At 38.9% G+C, this 24,854-nt stretch overlaps 1 long non-coding RNA gene across 1 annotated transcript in view; it reads left to right on the forward strand.

Moving 5' to 3' along the window:
* Positions 1–24,854, forward strand: part of LOC114676967 (uncharacterized) — a 251,064-nt gene that overhangs the window by 181,095 nt on the left and 45,115 nt on the right. The gene's annotated exons all lie outside the window — the stretch shown is intronic.

The following is a 24,854-nucleotide window of genomic DNA, read 5'->3' on the forward strand; positions in this document are numbered from 1 at the left end:
AAAGAGAGTTGTTCCTTAAGAAAATTATGATGAGACCTTAGTCAGTGCACATTTGAGAAAGTATCTACACATCTCAGAGAAGCTATTTTTCCAATTATGTTATTTTGCTAACTAATTATTATGTAGACTCAGGGAAGATATGACAAAATAAGGAGGCAGGTGTAACCTCTGCAGAACGGGAATTCAGTCCCTTCCCTTTGTCCTGGATCTGAAGCAGTGGTAAAAAACAGTAAGAGCCCATTTAACTAATTGCCAGTACTATTTTTCACTTTCTCATTCATTCAGCTATTCAGATTGGAGAAGTATAAGAGGTCTTTTAAACTATTTGGAAAGAAAAAAGATCTTTATATTCAGGCTCTATCTAGATGAATAAATGATTTGCAAAAAGTTGACAACAAAACTCCAGAAGAATGAGTATTTTCATCATTGCGAAATAGGAAAGGCCTTTCTAAGCATAGTGTAAAACCAAGAAATCCTAAAAGACCAACATATTTGACCACATGAAAATGTAAAATATTTACATGACAGAATGTACTCTGAACAAAGTTAAAGAACAAGTGAGAAAGATGGGGAAAAATTTGAAACATACATAGCAGATGAAAGGCTTATACAGAAAAAAATAAGGAAAAAGAAAAACTCAATTAAAGAAGAAACGCTAATTAGCAATAAACCTGCTAATATCAATAATACAAATTAGGCTGGGTGCCATGGCTCATGCCTGTAATCCCAGCACTGTGGGAGCCCGAGGCTGGTGGATTACTTGAGGTCAGGAGTTTGAGACCAGCCTGATCAACGTGGTGAAACCCGTCTCTACAAAAATACGAAAATCACCTGGGTTTGGTGGCGTGCATCTGTAATCCCAGCTTCTTGGGAGGCTGAGGCAGGAGAATCACTTGAACCCAGGAGACCGAGGTTGCAGTGAGCTGAGATGGCACAGTGGCACTCCAGCCTCTGCGACAGAGTAAGACTCCATCTCAAAAATAAAAAAAAAATTAAAATACCCACTCTATATGAATATAGATATGCATATATACAGATATACTATTTGGTAAATTAGATTTGACAAAACTAAATAATCTGATAATGTTGAATGTCTGGTGCTAGTGAGAATAGGAGACAATGTAAAACCTAATTGAAGGGAGTATAACTTGTTATAACCTTTTCGGAGTGTGATTTCTTAGTGCCTATAAAAGTAATAATGTGCTTTTCTTCTACCCAGCAATTCTGCTTCTACCAATAGATGAGAATTTGACAAGGATGCTGCAGAGGAATTCTCACATCAGGCAAGGAGTCCAACCTGCTCATGTTTATTGTCCTGCACTGCTGAAAATCTCTATGGCTAGTATGGAGAGTAACGTCTCTTTTCTGGTTGTAAGGCAGATCCCTTCTCCTGTAATACTTAGTTTGGGTTCTATACAACTGAAGTGAATTTTTAGTGACAAGCCCATCAACAGTGAACTTGCTCAGAGGCTCACTATCTACCTTAGTCCTCAGTTGTCAGGATCCCATGTGGATATGAAATAGGATGCAACTTGCAGTGGAAAAATCATGTCTCCAGTATGCTAGGATTGAGGCAGCACCTCTCTGCCTCTGCTGACAGGGGAGAGACTGAAGGAAGCTTAGCAATTCCCAGGGAAGTGATGTTATCTTGTCTGTGTGGTTTGGTTCATGCCAAGATGTCTTTGGATAACTTTATAAATAGCAGGTTATACTGAATACTAAATGCAGTGCGAGCTAGGAGAGGAAAGTACCTGCCTTTAGGTCTACCTTTATTCTTTAATAAACAAGGTAATTTACCTTGGGGCTTTGTGTTACTCTCTTATGGATTAGAATTTTTTGACCAGGTACAGTGGCTCACACCTGTAATAGTACTTTGGAAGGCTGAGGTGGGAGGATTGTGTGAGGCCAGAAGTTCAAGACCAGCCTGGACAACATAATGAGAAACCATCTCTACAAAAAAATTTTAAAAAATAAAAATTAGCTGAGCGTGATGGCTTGTGCCTGTAGTCCCAGCTACTTGGGAGCCTGTGGTGGAAAGATCACTTGAGCCTGGGAAGTCAAGGATGCAATGAGCCGTGATTACATCATTGCATTCCAGCCTGGGCAAAAGAGTGAGACCCTGACTCAAAAAAAAAAAAAAAAAAAAAGGAAGTTTTTAATATCCTCTGCTTACTTATGAGAATAGTTTGTTTTGTGTTATATCAAGAAGAAGCCAAAATGTAGCTAAGAGTTTTCGAGAAACTTAATAACCATAATCAATCTCTCTCTCTTTTGCCTTACTTGCTCACTCTCACTCACTCTCTCACAAGTCCAGCTACAGTTGGTAGTTTAAACCAAAGTAATTTACCGTAACTACACAATCAGAAGCTTCCTTCCTGGAATTTATATTTATTTCTGAGTATTAACCTAAGGGAGATGCAAACAGCCATTACCTCTACCACTCATAGACATACGTAGTCTCTTAGCCCCCCTGATCCAGATCTTTTGGATGACTTCAGAGGGTCAAATGTTCCAGGCGAGGAAAGGGGTGGAAGGTGTACTCAGATCACACTGTTAACCCCATGGGCAGAGTCTGGAATCCTGTTAGTGCAAAGAAGTGTAGAAGCATTTCTGTAACATAGTTGAATAATTAAAACAATGAACCAATACCAAATAATATTTCAAAATGAGAGAAAGTAATTTTAGATGAGTTGTCTTCTCCATTTGAATTTAATTGGCTCTACTAACTTTTTAACCCAGTTCAAATTCTGCCCATTCTTCCTGGTTTGAGTCTATCTTTGCTTATCCCTTCTCGCCAGCCCCAATCAGTGTGCCTCCTGGATTTTCTGTATTAAGTTACATCATCCTTTTGGACAAAAGTAAATCTCATACTACTATTATAGCACTCTCTCTTCTACCACAGAGGCGTTATCATTCTGTTTGGACCAGTGATTCCTCCTGTGTTTCTGTAGCTTCTTTCCAGGGCCTCTGCTAAACCGTGAGACACCTTTTTGAGAATGAAATAAAACAGGTTCCCCTCAAGGACTGTGCAGCCCCAAGCTGGGGACCTAAAACAAACAGTACTTTATATTTCATTTACCATTCACCTCTTCAGCCAGGTGCCTTGTGCAGTTAACAACCTTTGTAATGGCATGTGGTCTCCCTGCCCCTTCCTACTTCTGCTCTAGAGTATAAGAGAAATGGTTAGGAAGAAGGATGCTGGAAGGAATAATTTATGAAAGTCAAATGCAATATCAGGCCAACTCTGGCCACAGCAGCGACACTGACTGTTTATGCACTCACCCCTCTGTTTATGGATTTCTGTAGAATATTAAAATGAGATTCATTTGCTCTCAGAGTTTTGGCAAGTACCCCAAATTTGAGAACCAAATATGCTAGTATTCCAAAGGGAGGTATTGAACCATCTAGGCAGGATATGCTTGGAGACAGTGACATCTGTGTTGCTGGCATTAGTCCATTGGCCAGATCCAGGTGACATAATAGAGAGGATCAGAGATACCAGGTTGGAGAGCATCTTTGGAGAGAGTTGTCAGTGTGTGGGGGCACTGGGGAGGGAGGGGAGGGAATGCATCTGCCATTTCAAACCAACTAAGGAGAGTTGGAAGATAAACTCTCAGAGAAGTTGACATGTGTCCCCTGGAGTATGAAGGAAAACATGAGGAGTCTGAAGAGGGGAAACTGTCTCTAGTTTGCTGCTCTGGAGTCATGGAATAGAGAGTTTCAAAGGTCATAAGTTGTACTTTCAGGGTTTGGTGAGGCAAAGCTGTTTCCCCTCAGTCAGATGAGAACCCCATGGAAGGGACTAGATTGGGTCATTTTGTGAGAGACACCAAGAGGACCTTGAGAAAAGGTGACCTCAACAGATGGAGATGAACTGTCAGAAACCATGGGGCTGGAGTCCAGCTGATCTCTTTGGGAGATTCTTATCCATTGTAAGTCTTTGAAGAATCTATAAAAATGCTTCAGAAGAGAGAAAATTAGTATTTAAATTCTGCATCCTGAAAGGGCATGTATGCTGAATTATAACACACTAACTGAATAAGGCCTTTCTCTTACCTTTCTTACCTACTGGATTCCAACCATGGAATTCCAAACAAAACAAAACAAAACAAAAACCAGCAGGTCAGACTGACCGTGGATGAGGTGAAGCAAGCAGGAAAAGAGAAGCAACTTCTGCTACCCTGCCCTCACTGGTGATTTCCTGGTGTGGCAAAGGCCAGAGCTAGAGGAGGGGAGAAACTTAAAATTAAATTTTGGAGCATTGATAATACACAGGGTGCTAAATATGAATAATGAATTTTTTTGTTATTGTTACCTGAGAGTAACTGAGAGTAATTGAAAAAGCCATGAGATGTTCTAGAACTTTTGTCCAGGAGCAGGAAAGTACAGAGAGAGGTAGTTCTGTGGCATGGTGGTGGGAAAGAACATTGGCTTTCTGTTTCTACCTTTTCAAGTTTCAGTTTATTCACTGAGTCAGTGCTGTATTAAACACACAGGGTCCTGCTTGCAGAGAAGCATGTATATGTTCTGGATCTGGCCCCTCTCACCTTCTCAAGGGTGGCAATCCTGAAGTTGTCTCCTTCCTCTTGTGCACCACTGACTTCTCCTTCACTACTGGATCTTTCCTACTAGCATATGATATAAAAATGACTTAGCATCATCTCTCTCAAAAAAAGTGATCCCATCCTCCCTTTAGCTATTGCGCAGTTCCCTGTTTCCTTTCACTGAAAAATTTCTGGAGGGAGCCATCCAACCTCAGGGTCTATGTTTCCTCATCATTCATTCTCATCCTAAGCCCACTCCAATGGGCTTTCATCTCTGCCACACCCCTGAATGGGCATTTATCAGTAACAGCAGTTCTCTACCCACATCTTTGATTTCTCAGCTGCACACAGTAGGAATGGTTGGTACCCTCTTCTTGAGACCTGTTCTTCTCTAGGCTTCTGTGCTGCACATTTATCTGGACTCCTTCAACTCTACTGGCCATTTCTCATCTGCTAGCTCTTCCTCCTTCATCAGACCCCATCCTTGGCCTCTTCTCTTCTTGGTCAACATTCTCTTTTAGGCACTTTTACCCGGTCCAGGGACTTCATTGGACAGTGCAGATGTAAAATATTTCCATCCATGCAGAAAGTTTGATTGTTCAGTGCTGGTGTAAAAAAAGAAGACAAAATGCCCTATTAAGTAAAGCATACTTGAATCAGAATCAATAAAAATAAAGCAAAATCAGGGACATCTGTATGTGTGTGTGTATACGTGTGTACATTTGTGTATGTGTGTGTGTATATGTGTATGTCTGTGTGTACATAAGTGTGTGCATGTGTCTATGTGTACATGTGTATGTGTGTGCATATGTCTGTGTGTACGTGTGTGTGTGTGTTCATTAAGGAAAACACTTCCTTTGCCTGTGACAGAAAAATCAGCCCAAATTCTCATAAAAGAAAAGAATGTATTGGCTGATAGATGCTGAAAAGTTGAAAGATCCAGGGGAGCTTCAGGAGCAACTTAAATGAGGGCTTAGCCAATGTCCCCAGGATCCTTCTCTCTGCTCCCCATCCTCTGAGCAGCTCCACTTTTAGCTCTATTGACTCCTCATATATAAAATATGTAAATATGTTTATATATATAAATATATACATATATACACACATATATACATATATACACACATATATACATATATAAAGAAATTTATTATAAAGAATTGGCTCCCATGATTATGGAGGCTGACAAATGTCAAGATCTGCAGAGTGAGTCAGAAATCTAAAGACCCAGGAGAGCTGGTGGTGCAAGTCCAAAGTCCAAGTCTGAAGGCCAGAGAACTGATGGTGTAATTCCAGTCCAAAGGACCCAGGAAGAACCACTGTTTCAGTTTGAAGGTACTCACACAGGAGGAATTCCATCATACTTGGGAGAGCGTCAACCATTTTGTTCTAATCAGGACTTCAGCTGAAGGGTGAGGCCCACCCACATGAGGGGGACAATCTGCTTTACTCAGTCTACTGATTCAAATGACAATCATATCCAAAAACATTGTCACTGAAACACTCAGAATAATGTTTGACCATCCTGTGGCCCAGTCAAATTGATACATAAAATTAACCATCATGGTTTCACTGGACCTCATTGGTCCATGGTGCTTTTTGACCTCTAAAGCCCAAATATAGGGTCATCTATATATGGGTTGTGAAAAGAGGTAAAATAGTCCCTATACAGGAGAATTTGAGGACTATTGCCCAAGAAGATAAGTGGAAGCTGGGGCAATAAACAAGTGTCTACTACAAGCTGCAGATTTGAAAGTTAAAGTGAGGATGGAACAAAAAAACCTCGAGTGACTGCTATAAACTAGGCACTGTCCTAAGCACTTTATATTACCACTGAGCTGATAGACTTATTGAAAAAGTTTGCTTGTAGCCTTTTCTTCCCTGTAGATTTACAATGTAGAAATTCACATCCCTTATCCCCAACCCACAATAAGAAAAACTAGGATTATGTTTCTAAAGTTGTAAACTCTCTTGCCCCCTTGGGGAGTAAACTCTTTTTAAAATGTAGTGTTTCTGGTCAAGAAAGCAAATTTGCTGGGAGGTTGTAGGCCACTTTGGAGACAACTCTAAGAACACTTGTCTTCTTTTTTTACCCCCTTTTAGACTAAATTCCTGATTTACCTAGCCAAAGATTTAAAAACACAGTAAAGTGAAGAGGAAGAGTTTGTGTAAGACTGATATTATTTATTTCTTAAATATGTGTAAAGATTCACCATTGAAGCCCTTGTGAAAAGAGTTTTAATTTCTTTCAATTCCTTTAATAGATATAAACTATTCAACTTCATAGACATAGAACAATTCAATATATAGATTCAATTTCTTTAATAGATACAGAACTGTTGAGATTTTCTATTTCTTCTTGTGTCCATTTTGGAGTTTATTTTTAAACAATATTTTATCTGTTTTATCTCAATTTTTAAAATTAAGTGACACATGATTGTTTATATTTATTAAATGTCTGTAGTGATAATTTTCCTTTATTCCTGATATTGGTAATTTGTGTTTTCTCTCCCTCTTTTTCTTGATCAGCATTAATAAGGACTTATCAATTGTATTACTATTTTCAAAGAACTAACTTTTGGCTGTTTGCTTTCCCTATAATATGTTTTTTAGCCTATTAATTCTGCTCATTAATATTTTCTTTCTTGTATTTTCCTTGGATTAAATTTGTCTGAATAAGGCTTATTGATTTTCAGTCTTTCTTTTTTTTCTCATCTCAAATATTCATTTGCATTTGGAACTGTAAATTTCCTTTTTGGCATCACTGTTTAATAAATCACTTTTATTATCATTTTGCTCGTATTTTCTAATTGTATTTGGTTTTTTAATCCTTGAGCTATTTAGAAGTATATTGCATGATTTCCAAATATTTGGGGGATTTTCTAATTATCTTTCTCTGATTTATTTATATTTTAATTCTATTGTAGTCAGAGAACATATTACATATAATTTGAATCCTTTGAAAAAAAATTAAGACTTCCTCTTAGGCTAACATACAGTGTGTTTGGGTATGTCTGCTATTAGTACAATGACATCAGCTCTCTTTTGGTTAGTGTCAAGATGATATATCATTTACCATCTTTTCATTCTCACCCTTTCTGTATCTCTATGTGTATAGTAATTATTGTCTGTAGCATATAGTCAAGTTTTAAAAATTTAATCTAACAATCTTTAAAAGAATTTTATTGTTTGGCTCATTCATATGGAATGGAATTACTGATATAGTTGGGTTTAAGTCCACTATCTTGCTATTTATTTTATTTCAGTTCATCTGTTCTTTGCTTATTTATTCTTCTTTTCTAGTCTTCCTTTGAATTAATCAAGCATATTTTATTATTTCATTTCTCTACTTACTATATGGTTAGTAATAAATTGTGTTATTATTTTATGATTTCTCTGGAGACCATAATATGCATTCTTTTTGTTTTTTTACATGGTATGTCCTCTTTACTTCTGTTTATAAGCCCGGGCATTGTGCCTTATGCCTGTAATCCCAGCACATTGGGAGACCAAGGCTGGCAGATCACCTGAGGTCAGGAGTTTGAGACCAGCCGGGTCAACATGGTGAAACCCTGTCTCTACTAAAAACACAAAAATTAGCCAGGCGTGGTGGCCAGCACCTATAATCCCAAGTACCTGGGGAGGCTGAGGCAGGAGGATCACTTGAGCCAGGGATGTAGAGGATGCAGTGAGCTGAGACTGCACCATTGCACTCCAGCCTGGGCAACAAGAGTGAAACTCTGTCTTTATTTTAAAATGAAATTTAGGCGTGTATTGGAGTGTGGCGGTGTCTGTGCGCTTTATCTAGAAGGATACACCATTCATTAGTAGTTTGTAACTCTGAAAAGGAAGCTGACATGACCCTTGCATGCTTGAGAGGATCTGTTACAATGTAATCTGAGAGTCTCAGTTGTCCCATATATGATGTCCACTGTTCAATTTTGTAAATCAGTGAGTTTTCCTGTAATCCCAGCATTTTGGGAGGCTGAGGCAGGAGGACCCCTTAAATCCAGGAGTTCGAGATAAGCCTCTTCAATGTTTTTATTACTGAATCTCTGGGGTGTCGATTTTTCTGGCCAGAAACTTCTGTGGACATGGTGCCTTTGCCCAAATTCTTGTTCTGCATCCGGGAAGAATGAGGTACACAGACAACTCTCTGCATATCTCTGAAGCTCTCAGCAAAGAGGGTAGTTCCACTCTACCGGTGCATCCTCTCTGCAGCTCTAGGCTGAGAGGGTACTCCTCTCTGCAGCTGGCCATCATATCCCGACATCTCTCGGCCCTCTCTGTTCTCTGTCCATCGTCTCAATATGGATTCTTGACAATACTTTTCCTCCAGCCTTTGTGCTATTGTCACATATTTTGTTTATATGTTATAATTTCAACAAGACATTATTCTTGTTACATGAAACAATCAATAATATTTTATTTTTACCCACATATTTACACTTTCTGATGCTCTTTATTTCTTCTTTAAGTTTTATGCCTTTATATGATCACTTTAAATTTTTTCTTTAATTAATTTTGTAGTGAAGATCTGTTGGTTAAAAATTCATTTTCATTTGGGTGAAAATTTCTTTACTTTTCCTTCATTTTTGAATGATATTTTAAATAAGCATAGAATTCTAAATTGACAGTCTTTTATTCCAGGACTCTGAGATATTATCCCATTATCTCCTGGCTTTCATAATTTATGTTGAAAAGTCAGCCATTCATTTTATTGTTGCTCCTTTGAAGTTAATGTATTTTTTCCCTCTGGATGCTTTTAAGACTTCTTTTAATTTTTCATTATTAGAAGTTTGACAAAAATATGTCTGTTGTTTTCCTTTTATTTATCTTGCTTAGAATTTGATGTGCTTCTTGAATCTGTTGAATAATGTCTTATTAACTTTGGAAACGTTTTGGCTGTTATTTCCACAAATATTGCTTCTGCTCCCATTTATTTCTCCTTTTATTCCAGAATTTTAAATAAATATGGTATACCTTTTAACTATCTTGTATGCTCAGTTTTCTTTTTACACATTCTTTTCATCTGTTCTTGGATTTGTATATTTTTTATAATCCTATCTTAAAGTCTAATAATTTTATCTACTTCTCTGTCCAGTCTGCTGTTAAATGTACCTAATGTGTTTTACTCAGATGTTATATTTGTCAGTTAGAGAATGTCCATTTGATTATTTTACAAAAATTTAAATATTTTTATATTCATTATCATTTCATCCATTTCCCCTATTTTCTTCCATTTCATGTAGTATATTGAGTTTTTTAATAAAGTTCTCATCTGCCAGCTTCAATATTTGGATTATCTGTGGGTCTGCTTCTATTGTTTATCTTTTCTCTTGATTATAATGATCAGTCACATTTTTCTGCTTCTCTGCATGTCTAGTAATTTTTTAATTATAAACCAGACATTATAAATAGAAGCACTGCAGAGGCTCCAGTTGATGCCCTATACTAGAAAGAGCTTCCACATTCCTCTTTGGAAACACTCTTAGGATGAAGGTTTTATCTTCGAGCTGAATAGGGGCTAAGTTGCAGCTTTAGTAAGACTTAGTCTGCTTCTGGTTTTTCTCTGTTCCTCAAACATAGCTATTTTGGACTTTTGATTACAGCCTGCAGGAATTCTGTCTTCTCAGTTCTGAAAGATTGTGGGGAATTTAGTGCTGTACGTTAGAGGTCTTGAACTTAGCTCTTTAGCCTTGCACCCCTTGTCCCATTACAGCTTCAAAATCTGGAAGATGTCCTAAGCAGGGTGGCTGGCTGTGTGTTTGAATGGCAAGACTTCTTCCTTTAATTAGACTTTTTCCCCTTAGCACCATGAAACTAGAGGAGATTTTATTATGACTTTTTGAAGTCTTTAAACAAATGCCCCAGCCTTCTTTGCATAGCCCCTGAACCCAGAAGATGTCCCGGGGGAAAACCAGCTATGTGTTTAGCACTTACCAAGTTTCTGGTTTCTCCCACCGGCCCCACGTGTCTACCAAAAACCTCTCTGGTTTCTCTTTCCCCAAGTAGATTCCTTCTTTATAAGTCAAGTCAAATTCTCAGTCCATGCCCAGAATTGTAAAATGTCCCCAAGGAAGAAAACAATTGGTGATTTATGTAGCCTTCATTGCTTCCTCATTTTCTGAGATTCTTAAAAATGTGACTTTCTTAATTTATCTGGTTCTTTATAATTGTTGCAATGGGAATTCTAGTCTGCTACGAACTTACTACATTTTATTCAGGAACAGAATTCCCCTGATCCTTATGTTTTAAGAGTAAAAGCCCACTAAAATGGGTAGAACTTCAAAGATCGAGAAAGGCTATGGCCTGCCTTCAGTACTTGGATTCCTGGAGGAGTAAAGTTACATTGGTGGTCCAGACTTGGGCCCTTAATTGCAGAGGCTCTGAAAAAATAAGTCATATGGCTTCAGGAGATATTACTAGACTTGATGCAGGAAGGAAAGCTGTCAGAATGAATGGGAGGTTTTGAATGAACCATGTAACCTTGCAGTAACAATTATAGTTAGTGGCAATGAAAACTGATAAAATGACTGAGTCCCTCCATTTTCCTAGATATAAATTCAAATATGATTGAAAGATAAGAGAGGTGTCCTTCCATATTTTTATGGGTGGTGTTTAAATTAAATTAAATTTGATTCTGAAAATTGAATAAATTTTTACTCTATGTTTCAGAATACCTGTTGTACTGTTATTCTTACAGGTATGACCAGGCAACTGAGTACAAAATTGATTCAGAGGTATGGTACTTTGAATATGAAGCTTTATGAGTACCTTAAGTTTATTTTGCTTATATTGTCCTTTTTTCCCTATATACACACACACATACACATGTGTGTGTATATATATAAATGTATATATTAAATATGTATGTGTGTATATATATATTTTGCTCTACTTTCTATTTTCAGTCATTGCTAATATAATATAGAGATTTATTAGTTTTTATTAAATTATGTTTTTTCATTATGTGTGTGTATATGTATATATATAGTTTTTCAATATTAATATATGCATTTTGAACCAGAACCACACCTTTTATAGCATAACTTTACTCGTTTTTGTTTCTTTGTTTTATCTCAAGTTTTAGTCAGTTGAAGAGTATCTTCAAGTTATTTCTTCTAGAAGATATATTAGTAGTTCATAAGTACTTGGATGCCTGTTGTCTTCATAAATGAAAAATAACCTAGAAATCCTTAGATTACAGAAGTTTGCCCCCAAAACTCTAGAGCCTTGACCACACATTGGAATCTCCTGGGGAGGTTTAAAAGTTACTGATGCCTGGATTCCATCCCCAGCAATTCTCTTTTAATTTGTCTGAGATGTGGCATGGATATAAAGATTAAAAACAAACAACATCAACAAAAAATGCTCTAAGGCCCCACTGTAGGTCAATTAAATCAGAGTTTCTGGGTGAGGGCCTTGGGGATCAATACACTCTTTCTATTTTGTGTGAAAAATTCCCAAGTTTGCCAGCCATACTGTCAGTTTCCTGCAGTGTCAGTACTGGTTTTCATTGCCATCAATGTGGATTAAAATTTTGCTTTTACATTTTTAGATTCTTTGTAACTTTTTCTTTCCTGTCATCTCCTCTTTCCTCTTATCTTAGTTTTTCATGCCACCTGATTCTCTTGTTTTAGCTTTTCTCTGCTTTCTCTATGGAGGTGAGTCATTTAACATTTTATAAAACAGTTTTCTGAGATTGTCATCTGTATTTTGCAGGAGATAATTTTGGGGGTTTTGCTTTTCTTCTGTATCTCCAGAATGATGCTCTCCTTTTTTCACGGTGTTTGTTTGTTTTTTGTTAGACTTCTGTTTTTATTGCTGCTACTATGGTTTGGGTTTGTATGTGTTTTTTTCTTTTTCCTCATCTCAAATAAGGCAAAGCTAATCTCACTGGCGCCAATTTCAGGCGATGTGGAGATAGGTGATTCATTTTCTCAAATCTCTTTCTGTAGTGCAGTTATAAACATTCCCATCTCCCACTCAAATTCCAGAAGTCACGAAGGCTTTTTCTTCGTGTTGTTTCCTGTTGTGAGGAATCATTTTCTACCTCTACTTGCCTGTCCCTGTGATTCTCCAACTGGGTTCATTGGGTTCATTGAGTTCATTTGGTTCATTCGTATGAAGCCTTTCTCCAGCATTTGCTCTTACCACGTGTTCTTCCCCATCATCCACCCACAGTGCTTTCCTTGTTGAGGCCTTTCTTCTCAGGAAGCAACTCACTAAAGCCAGGACACACCTCCCACCTTACTTCCTGTCCAGTTGTTTTCTGGGGTTTTCCATGTCTGCCAGCTGGTGACATGGACTGAGGAACAATAGCCACTTCAGAGAGTGGCATCAGTGGGCTAGGGAGTAGCTGATTTGCCACTTTGAGGATGCAAGACTGACTCTCTGAGTTAGTGGTCTATCAAAGGGGCAGACTTGAAGTCCCTTCCTATCCTCATTCAAATAAATAAAATAAGTTATGGTGAAAACTGGGTAGGCTATTCTCAATCTATCTGTGCCTCGTTTATAGTTAGTGTAAATCTACAAAGCTCCACAGGTGATTCCAAGGCATATAAGGTAGGGAACCACTGTTTTGGTCAGCAATTGGAAGAAGTTGCAGGAGGGACTCTGGGGTACCATGTCCAACTGAAATTCAGGCTGAATTTGAGAGGATAACTCCATGTGCAGGTGAGATTATAAGGGAAGCCAACAAAACAAGTGAACAAGTATTGCAGTCATCCATGTAGTGGTGTTACCTGGGACAGTGACCCTAGAAGGGAAGGTGAGGACAGATGTGAGAAGCAGTACTCAACACTTGGTGACTTGGATCCTGAATAGAAGAAGCAGGAAGAAAGTGGAAGAGCTGGCAACAGTGCTAAAGACTCCACTCCCCTCTGCCCACCCTACCCCTCAGTGTTCCTAGGCCAGAATCAAGAAGTACTCATCTGGTCTTTTTAGAAGTGGCATATTAAGGTTGAACAATAACTTAGTTTTATCCATTTACTAACAAGGATTTATTGAATACCTACTGTGTACCAGACATTTTTCTAGATCCTGGGGACATTTGATTTAAGAGAAAAGTACACAGTTCTTGCCCTCACAGAGCCTTTAGTCCAGCGGTGAGACAGTGTCACTCAAATAACTCCCACCAATGAAGGAAATGAACCCCTCCACCCCTCCAGTGAAGACATGTAATAAAGGAAGCTGGGGAAGGAAGGGATGGGTGTCTGGAACATAACATTCCAGGCTGAGGACGGGTGACAAATTACCGGAGGACTACAGTTCAGCTTGAGGAGATGGAAGAGCCCCATTGTGGCAGGTACTCAGTGTAAGATGAGACCAAGTTCAAGAAGGAGCTGGGCAGGTGAACAGGACCTTGCAGGGAAGAAGATACCTTCTGTCATTCTGTAAATAGTGCAGTACTGAAGCCTGCTTTGCTCATTTCTCCTGTATATCAGTCAGCCTTGTAAGTTGTTGCTGATCTATCCTGCCTAAGTAAGCAAGTAGGATTTTCTTATTGTATGACCTATGACATTCTAAAATATATGATGAGTAATAAAATAAAAATATTTTCTTTGCATAAAGCTGCTATGAATATTTAATCTGGCTTGGAAGGTCCAAAGTGGCCCAATAAATCTATTTTATAAACTTGAGCAGAGCCATCTGTTACTGTAAATCCAGTAGATTTTTCCAGTGAGGAAATCACTAGAACAGACATCATCTCTGTCTGCAAATGAACAAATGAGTACTTCTGTGCCATCTGTGCCTCATGAAGTCTCAGGATTTACAGACTCTGTCATCTTAGTCACCAAATAAATTTATTGTAATCTGTGGTCACAACAGTGATTCCTCCTCACCTGTGTGTTTTGTTGCTGTTGTTGTTTTGCAGATTTTTCACAAGTCTCATCATAAACTAGATTGTGTAGAAAGTGGAACAAACATTAAAAATCAGAAAAAAATATATACCAACCCCTCAGGAAGTACATTCCAGTCCTTAATTCCTCCAGTGTGGTTGATAGCTCTGTCAGAATAACTGCAGGCTAATTTTTCCCTTCATTTTTAAAGTGATTTTTTTTCTACTAAATGATTTCTTTTATCTATTTTTTTTTCATGAGCCTGACTTATTCCCTAGTTTGGGCCTTTATGGAACTTTAGCTCCAGCAGAACTTTGTTTTTCAGTCCATACCCTTGCTAGGTAGCCCCAAATCCCAGTACCTTTCTCTTATTCTAATCATCTGATCTCCTCTCTCTTTCTCTCCAAATCCTCCTCCTCCTCTCTCTCTCTCTTTCTGTCTCTCTCTCTCTCTTTCTGTCTCTCTCTCTCTGTTTCTCTCCTCCCCCACTTTTCACTCCTCATACATGCACAGAGGTACCATCTCTATATTTGCAATTGTGGAGCTCTTCGAGTTGCTAATAACAGAAACCAACTCTGACTGGTTGCAAAAAAGGAGAAATTTATTTGAAGGCTACAGAGACATCTCACAGAACCAAAAGTTGAACAATCATGAGAAGTGTCTTTGGAGTCCACTGCTATTACCTGAACTTAATGCCAGGAATTCCTAATCTCCTAATCTCCTTTTTTTCATTGCTGGTTTCAAATTCCTGGGAGAGAGAATCTGACCAACTCATATCTATTCCTGGATCACCTGTATGAATAGAGGTGCAGGATTGTGTTGTGAGACAAGACTACTTTTGGTCTGCCCATGTCTAGTAGGCTGTTCCCAGCATTCATAACCTAGGCAGCAACCCAAATGGTTGTGTACCGAAATGTCAATCCAGTCTTAGTTGTACCATAGATCTACTTAGATGAACCATAGTAATGACTGCAATTTTCATCTTCCCTCTAATATCCACTGCTTTTCAGTAGGATTCACTGTTACTAAGATAATAGTCTTGCCTGGTGCTCCAGCCTGGCTGTTATCACCAGTCCCTCACCATCGTCATCTCACACTGTACAAGTAAACAGTCACACAAGCCCAAATCTGTGTGTGAGAAAAGAGAGAACCAAACTAGTCAGAAAAAAGAAAGCTCAGGGGATAATTGAAAATAATTTACAAAGATTTTTCAACTGTAATTGATCTTGAATCATAGTAAATAGAACAATATACTTAGTAATATGAATTGCTATCTATTTGTTTATTTATCCATTTAAAACATTTTCTGAGTCCTGACTTTGCGCTGATTTCTACTCGGGGCCATGGGAACAATGGTGAGCAACATTAGGCAAGTCCCTGATCTTGGATCTTCTGGTCTAGCAGGGATGATCAGAAACTAAGAGTCTCATGGAACCGTGTGTAACTTACAACTGTTTTAAGTGCTCTAGGGAGAGGTATGGGGGTCTATGACCACATTTAATGGGAAGTCCGGGGAGTCTTCCCTGAGGAACTGATGCTTGGTCTGAGATGAGAAGGCTGGGAGTGGGGGTGTCAGGGAGGAGAAATTGAGAGGAGTCTTTCAGGCAGACAGAGCAGGGTGTGCGTGGGCTCTGGAGACCACAGGAGCCCTGTACATTTGAGGAACTGGGAATCCGGTGTGCAATTAGAAAGTAGAGTTGAGAGGAGCAGGGTGGGAGGCAGAAGACACAGCAGAAAGGGCCAGCCTTTGAGAGCAGGTTACAGTTTTGGCTGAGGAGCCACAGAGAGGCTTTTAAGCTGCAGCAAAAGGGGATCAAATGCAAGCTCTGAAATGATCATTCTGGCTGTTGTGTAGACAATAAGTTGAAAGGAATTGAGAGAGGATATAGGCAGAGTAGGAGACACATTGAGTAAAATCTGGAAACAACTATTGTGAAATGTCTGTATATTCATAGAGTTAGCAGAAAGTCAAAATTTTCTGATAATTTTATGGCCATTTTCATTTTTGAACCTGCCAATCATTATAGTTTGAGATTATGTGAATAAAATAGCAATGACGTCAAGACAGAAATGTTAAGTGGCTAAGATCTGCCCCAGATGATGAAACAATGATGTCAAGAGTAAGTCCAGGATAATTCCTAGGTTTTTGGTTTGAGCCATTGGGTAAATGTTTGTTGTGACTGCCTAAGCTGTCTCCTTTATTTCTCTTCAAGAGTAGGTTAGCCACTGGGAAGCAGCCATCTTGGTTATGCCTTTTCTTCAGCTGATCAAGTTCCTAACTCAGCCTACATATATAATAGATTTCCCTTGTCATCCACCAAATTGGAGACTGTACATTTTTGTGCTTGCATTTTTTTTTCTAAAGGCCTGTAAATATTATTTTGGGGACTGCAGGAAATACCAAATTTAGGTTCTTAAGTCATTATGAAAAATATCCTTCAAAACTCTGGTAGTTTATGACTCACGCTAACAGAATTTTATTAAAAACATCTTCAGACATTTCAAAAGTAGCATTTTAAACACTGGCTATTGCTTACGATGATGGGAGAGTTTGAGGCAATCTGAGTGTTCAGTATCAAAAGTGGGAAGACTTTGTGTTGGACACAGAAGCTAGAAGGAACAGGTTAGATGTCAGATAGCAACAGGGATGGGTCTTATTAACAGAGACCTGTGTTCATTACACAGTTATTTCAATGAGGAAGATGCAGTTCAGGTTTGAGTATTTTAGACTCACAATACAATTTAATTTCTCTGGAAGAATTTTAATAATTTATTTCTTCCTCCTTTCCTCCCTTCTTCTCTTCAATCATTTAGTTAGTATTTTTTGATTGCCAGGCACTGCGCGGGGCTCCAAGGATTCCATAAAGAATGACATAAGTGTTGTTACTCCTCTCATGGAGCAGCAGGACAGGCAATAACAGATAATTGTATAAATAAATACATGGCTATGCAAGATGATGAATTCCTTGAAGGAAAATGACAACTTGCTAAATTACAGAGAGGTAGACAATGGTAGGCCTCTTTAAGGAAGTGACAATTGAGCTGAGACCTAAAGAATGGGATTTCCTCAGAAGAAGCAGGAGAAGAACGTGTCACCCAGTGGGAATAGCACAACAGACTTCAAAAGAAAAGGGCCCAGTGTCCATGAGAAACTGAAAGGAAGCTGACATAGGTGCACATTTGAGGGAATGGGGCTGGGATACAAGATTGTGCTGGGGAAACATGCAGAGACGCCCTCTAAGTCTTGTTACTAATCTAAGATGTTAACCAAAAAACAATTGGTATCTGTTGAAGTGTTTTGAGCTGGGGAATCAAATGATTTGACACTATAAGATTATGTCTTTGCCATAGGAGAAAGGATTGGAATAGGAGCAAAAATGGATGCAGGAAAATCCATTAGGAGGTTTCCCAGGAGTTCAGGAGAGAAGCAGCTTAGACAAGGTGAATGGTAGTGGAGATGGAGAGAAGTTGGAAGGATTTGAGAGATATTCTAGTGATAGAATAAACAGAACTTTGTGTTATATTGGATATGATGGTGAGAGTGGTGGAATCAAGGTTAACTCCTAGATTTCTGGCTTGAGCAATTAGGTAAATGTTGATACCATTTACTGAGTGGGACAGGCTGGAGGAAGACCACATTTTCAAGAAAGGATATAGAGATCCATTTTGGACATGTTAAGATTCCTGTATAGTTATGTGCAGTTGGGTCTAGAGTTGAAAGAGCAATCAAGGTTATATAAATAAATGTGGGAGTGATATATATATATATAAAATATATATATATAAGAATGGAAAACATATTTAAAGTCATTAGAATACATGAGTTAGCTAAGAGGGAGAGTATATAGTGGGAAGAGAAGGGGCCCCAGGGTGGAGCCCCGAGGGGATCCAGTATTAGAAAAGGAAAAGCCAGGGCCAGACGCAGTGGCTCATGCCTGTGATCCAGCATTTAGGAGACAGGTGGGAGGATTACTTTAGCCAAGGAGTTTGAGGCCAGCTTGGGCAAGATGGCAAGACCCCATCTCTACAAAACAATAAAAAATTAGCCAACCACAGTGGTGCATTCCTGAAGTCCCAGCTACTCACGAGGCTGAGGTTAGAGGATTGCTTGAGCCCCAGAGGTCAAGGCTGCAGTGAGCAGCCTTGCAAAGTTAGACCCCATCTCTAAAAAAAAGAAAAGAAATGAAATGAAATGAAAAGAGCCATGAAAGGACATCAAGAAGGAGAGTCCAGGAGAAAACTTAGAAGTGTGGTGCCATGAAAGTCAAGAGAAGAGAGTATTATGTGAAGAAAGTGATTGCTGGTTTGAATGGTGATGAGATATTGAGTAAACTAAGACTGGAGAAGGTTCAATGGAATTGGCAAGATGGAGATCATTAGTGACCTTGAGAAGAACAGCTTGGGAGATAGTAGAGGTAGGAGAAGTCAGCTTACAGTTGGATTAGTTGTGAATAGGAGATGAAAAGTGGAGGTAGCATATGTACACAAGTCTTTCAGCAAGTATGACTGTGAAGGAATATAAGGAAATAAGTTAGCATATGGAGGGGACTGTATTGGACACCTCTTTTATGTTACTTTAAATCCTGTTGGCTCTGCTCTTAGCCTAGCCACTGCCTTGCTAAGTTCTGAGCTCCCCACAGGCTTAACTTGGCCGTGCCTTGCTTTGAGCCCCTGCCTTTCACCTCCTACTTTAGGGCTTCTTTGTTTTGTGGCTGGGAACATCTGAGGGAACCTTTTCAGCATTCATGCTTGTGCAACCCAGAAACCAGGGGAGTTGACAACCAAGGGATGACCCTTGACTAGAGGGCAATAAAAGCTGATAGATAAATGCTGTCCTCTTTTCTCTCTTTGGTGGACAGTTTTTAAGACCCATTGCATAAGTTTGCTCAGAAGGTCCCATGGGATTGGTGCCTGTAAAGGTGATTTAAAAAAAAAATACATCTGTGTATTGGCTTCACTTCATTCTTTACTTTGCCCCTTTTTTTCCCACCTTGGGATCACTTCCAGATAAACCACCTACCTGCATTCAAGTGTTTGACTCATACTAGAGCATGATAGAAAGGATCCAGTAGAAAAGGAAAAGACAGAAACACAAAAGAGGTAAAGGATAACTAAGGGAGCAAGACCTTTGGGAAGGTGAGTGTAGATAGGATCCAGAGTCCTGTGGACAGGAGAGCAGATTAAGATGAATTTGGGGCAGGTCTGTTTGTAGTTTGGGGGTTGTATAGATGAGAGAGTTTCTGTATTAGAATTTAACTGGAGAAGCAATTGAATACGTAGCTCCTACTGAATATCTGTATTCTATGTATAGAGAGAGATTTATTGCAAGGAATTGGCTTGTGTGATTGTGGGAAACCTCCAAAATTCACAGGGCAGGCTGTGAGGAAGAGCAGGCTGGAACTCTCAGGCATAAAATGAAATGTCCACAGGCAGAATTTCTTCTTCATCAGAATTTCTTCTTCATCTGTTCTGTTCTTAAGGTGTTCCATCCAGCTGATAGGATCTGGCCCACCTGAATAATCAAGGATAATCTTCCTTACTACAGGTCAACTGATTATGCATTTTAATCACGCCTACTAAATCACACCTTCACAGCAACACCTAGATTAGTGTTTGATTGAATAACCGGGGACTATAACCTAGTCAAGTTGATACATCAAAAAACAATCACACTATTTTCACCCCTAGAGCTGGAATATCTAATAAAAAATGTTGTAATAATAGAAATGCTTTATATCTGCATTGTCCAGTACAACAGCCACATGTGGCTATTGAACATGGTCAGTGGTCGGTGCAACTGAGGGACTGAAGTCTGGATTTTATTTAATTTAAATTAATTTAAATGTAAATAGCCATGCATATCTAGTGGCTACCATGATACAATTACCATACAAATACCATACAATTTGGGCAGCACAGTTCTAGAGTACAAGGCAGGGTCATCAGTTGAGAATATCATTGCTAGTTAAAAAGAATACGTTGAAAAAATTAAATTTATTTATCAAAACTAATGAAAAAGAACATAATATGTTCTCATTTGTTTTTCGACTTGCACAGCAGGAATCTCTTAGTCACAGCTGACATCTTTGATGCTGATCCTGTAATTTGCCTGTATCATAGTTTACAAACATGAACAGTAATCATGAGATTGTGATTCTAGCTGAGCAGGCTACACCACGCAACCGTAGGTGTGTATTCCAGCACGGAGCAAGCAATAGTCTGTTTCCCAGAGGCACAAGCCCTCTTCCAGATGGCAACCTATTATAAACAGCAGCACATGTACTGCATCACGTACTCCAATTAATAGCCTGAATTACATCTCATCAGCACTATGAAAACACATGTGATAGGAAACTTGTCCTTTCTATGACAAAAACTCAGTGATTTCTTAAAAATAGAAAACATATGAGGCATGTTCCCTCAACACACTGCAATGAGACTTAAATTAGCAATGACAATAAAACTACTCATAACACTTGGAAGTGTAAAAACATTATTCTAAATAATTCTTGGGTCAAAAGGAACTCAGAGCTGAAATTAAGATTTATTTAGGTAAATTAATGGTAAGACTACTATATATTAAAAAGGGGTACAGACAAAGGCACGTTAAAATACTTCCCTCAGATGACTTTAAAATACCTTTTTAGAAAACAGGAAAATAAAATAAACATAATTACATATTCAACTCTAGAAGCTAGAAGAAGAGGATCAAAATTAGGCTGGGTGCGGTGGCTCATGCCTGTAATCCCAGCACTTTGTGAGGCTGAGGCAGGCTGATCACTTGAAATCAGGAGTTCAAGACCAGCCAGGCCAACATGGTGAAACCCTGTCTCAACTAAAAATACAAAAATTAGTCGGGCATGATGGCACACGCCTGTAATTCCAGCTACTCTGGAGGCTGAGGCAGTAGAATCACTTGAACCTGGAAAGTGGAGGTTGCAGTGAGCCGAGATTGCGCCACTGCACTCCAGCCTGGGTGACAGAGCAAGACTCCATCTCCAAAAAAACAAACAAAAAGATAAAATTAACTCAAAGAAATATAATATAGTGATAAAGACAGAAAGAAGACTAAAGTGTAGAATTGATAAATAAAAGCTAGAATAAAAGCTAGTGTTTATCCTTTATAAAATATACATGTCTGGGAATTTGTACATTTAAAAAAGTACAATACATTTTAGAAGTGAGGAAGTATAAATAAGGAAATATAAAAATATTTCTATGATTATAAATTGAGAGCTCTCTATGTTTTGGGTACTACTGTTAGATTAATGTGTGGTTAAATAAACGATCCATGCAGTAGAACACTGCACAAACATCAAATGGAAAGAGGCAAATCTACACAAACAACACTGAAAGTTGTCCACAACATACAAGCAAGTGAGAAAGGCAAGTTACACAATTGAATTCCCATATGATCTTGTTTTTTAAAAAAATGTATCTATTTGTATTTCTATTAATATCTATATATATATTTTTAAATTTATTTATTATTATTATACTTTAAGTTGTAGGGTACATGTGCATAACGTGCAGGTTTGTTGCATATGTATACTTGTGCCATGTTGGTGTGCTGCACCCATCAACTCGTCATTTACATCAGGTATAACTCCCAATGCAATCCCTCCCCCCACCCCCCTCCCCATGATAGGCCCCGTGCAGCCATCAAAAAGGATGAGTTTGTGTCCTTTGTAGGGACATGGATGCAGCTGGAAACCATCATTCTTAGCAAACTATCACAAGAACAGAAAACCAAACACCGCATGTTCTCACTCATAGGTGGGAACTGAACAATGAGATCACTTGGACTCAGGAAGGGGAACATTAATATCTATATTTTTAAAATCTAGAATAATCTAGGGATTGGTACTGAGTCAGAGAAGAGAACTTTTTTACTTTATCCACTTCTGCATTGTTTAATCTTTTTTACAATGTGCATGAATTACTTTTAATAAGTGCATGATATTTCAAAGTAGCTATGACTTGAAATGTTCCCAACACAGAGATGATAAATACTCAAGGGATGGACACCCCCAAAACTCTGATTTGATCCATGTAACAAAATATCACATGTACCCCATAAATATGTAAAATATTATATGTCAGTTTTTTTAAAGGCAAAAAATAAGTACATGGATGATAGTTTTAATACCACTAAGTATGTTAAACGTGGTTATCAGTTTCCAGGAGACGGCTGTTTGGAGAACATTATTTCACTTTCGGAGTGCTGAAAGCAAGGCCACTCTGACAGTTCTGCTTCTGTTCCATACACTTCTCACTCACTCTTAAAGAGGACATGCTTTGTCATGTGCGTGGCATATTTTGTTATGTGCTCTTCAAGCATGGTCACGAACTAATGAATCTTGATAATGGCACATGTTACAAGGAATGGAAATTTGAGGTGAATTTCAGGATGCTTGAAGGGGTAAAGTTGAGATATGCAAGGACTGCAGGCTCTTGAGGGCTGTATCGGTGAAGTCCCGGTTGATCAAGAGCTTTTGGTATCTGTACCAAAAGAGGGACTGAGGCTGTGGCTGTCTTTGTCCAGTAGAGCACAAGAACTGGAAGAGGCAGCTTCAGAGCTACTCCATTGCAAAGCATCAGCCAGCCTGACTTGGCACCCAGACCAGTTTTATAACTTGGCATGTTTTTATTTTTCTTTATGCTTTCTTCATGTCTGACTCTCTCTTGCTTCTGGCACAGCCATTGTATTCAATACATTTCTATTGAGAATTTTTAAAGGTGTTCTGATAATGACTTGAAATTCTCCCCGGCTGGTAGTGGCAGCTTTTGAAGTTACCAGCAAATTGTTTTTCCAAGGTTGGGAACGAAGTTTGTTGTTTACTTTCTCTCTCACTGACTGACTGATGAACAGAATAATTTTGAGCTTAAGAGGAACCATCAAGATTAAATCATTTAACAAAACTTATTGAGATCCTGTTATGCTCTGGATCTTATTTTCAGTGCTTTGGAGCTTACCTCCTTGGTGGAGAGCTTAATGTCAGTGTGAGCCAGGACTAGCTGGAAAACTTAGCCACAGATTGCTGGGCTGACTCAGTAGGTCTGAGCTGGGGCCCGAGGGTTTGCATTTCTGACAAGTGCTCTAGAGAGCTGCTCTACAGCAGCACTGTGCAATAGAAATAGAAGGTGTGCCACAAATGCAAACCATGTATGTAATTTCAAACTTCCTAGAAACCATACTAAGAAAGCAAGAAGAGCTGAAATCCATTTTAATGGCATGTTATTTGACCTAATACAAAATATTATTTCAACATGTAGTCAATGTTACAAAAGTTATTAATGACTTAATTTACACCCTTTTTTGGAGGAGTAAGTCTTTGAAACCTGATATGAATTTTATACTCATAGCACCTCTCAGTTGGGACTAGCTAAATTTCAAGTGCTCTATAGCCTCATGTGGCCAGTAGCCACTGTGTTGAGCAGTACAGTTCTGGAGTATCATAGAATCTAGTATGTCTTAACCATTTTTCTTCCCCAACATACCTGAGGGATAGGATGTATTTCCAACCATAACAGTGACTCATTAAGACTACATTTCCTAGAAAATATATAGGCAGTGAAGCCCCTCATTTCCTTGCATTAGGGGCTGACGAAGGCCATGTGTGAAAACAGAGCAGGTGTAACATACTTGACTCAGTAAGAATGCTGCATTTTGGGCAGGAAGGTCAATTCCATGTACAGCACAATGCTCTGCTCACATTTACCTAACATTGGAATCCTATGGCTCCATAGGAGATGGAGCTTGGGGGAATAAGCAGAAAGAATTGTTTCACAGTACCTCAAAGACCATTAGAGTGTCAACAATACTCTTTCGAGACCTCCCTGATAGAGCGGACTCTGACTCCTCAGTAAGGAGGAGTTGCAGGTTCATTCTGCATCTTACTTCAGAACACTGTAAACCTTGACGTGGTAGGAGCTCCCTAGCTGTGTCAGGAGCAGTGGTGCCCAGCAGATGCTTGGGGGAAGATGGCAGAGCAATGGCAAGACCTGAAAGAAGTGTCCTTATTCAGGGAGTATGTGTGAGGCACCCTGGGAACTTCTAGAGACACTTCTACAACGGAACTTAGGCAGGGGCTGAAGGTCATATTAATGTGTAGGACAGGGCTGGCAGCACCTGGTTGATTGTTGTTAGGGTGACCTCATTATGGGGATAAGTTCTATAGGGGTTCAGAAGAAGGACTAGGTAGAGATATCAGGAAAGGCTGCATAGAACAGGCTAAGCTTGAGGTAGCCCTAGTGGTTTTAGATGTGCAGAGATGGAGGAATTGGGGTGAGGGAACTTTAGGCAGAGGAAATAGTGGAGAAAAGACCCAGGTGGGTAAGAGTCATTTTGACAGGAACAGTGCATGTCTGAAGAAAACCAGAGTGTGCCCAGGCTGCAAAAGATAAACAGAAGCATACTCTCTTGGCTCTGGAATATTAGGCTTACGACTTTGGTTTTTACTCC

Source organism: Macaca mulatta, chromosome 3 (assembly GCF_049350105.2).
Source record: "Macaca mulatta isolate MMU2019108-1 chromosome 3, T2T-MMU8v2.0, whole genome shotgun sequence".
In the NCBI taxonomy this organism is placed as follows: domain Eukaryota; kingdom Metazoa; phylum Chordata; class Mammalia; order Primates; family Cercopithecidae; genus Macaca; species Macaca mulatta.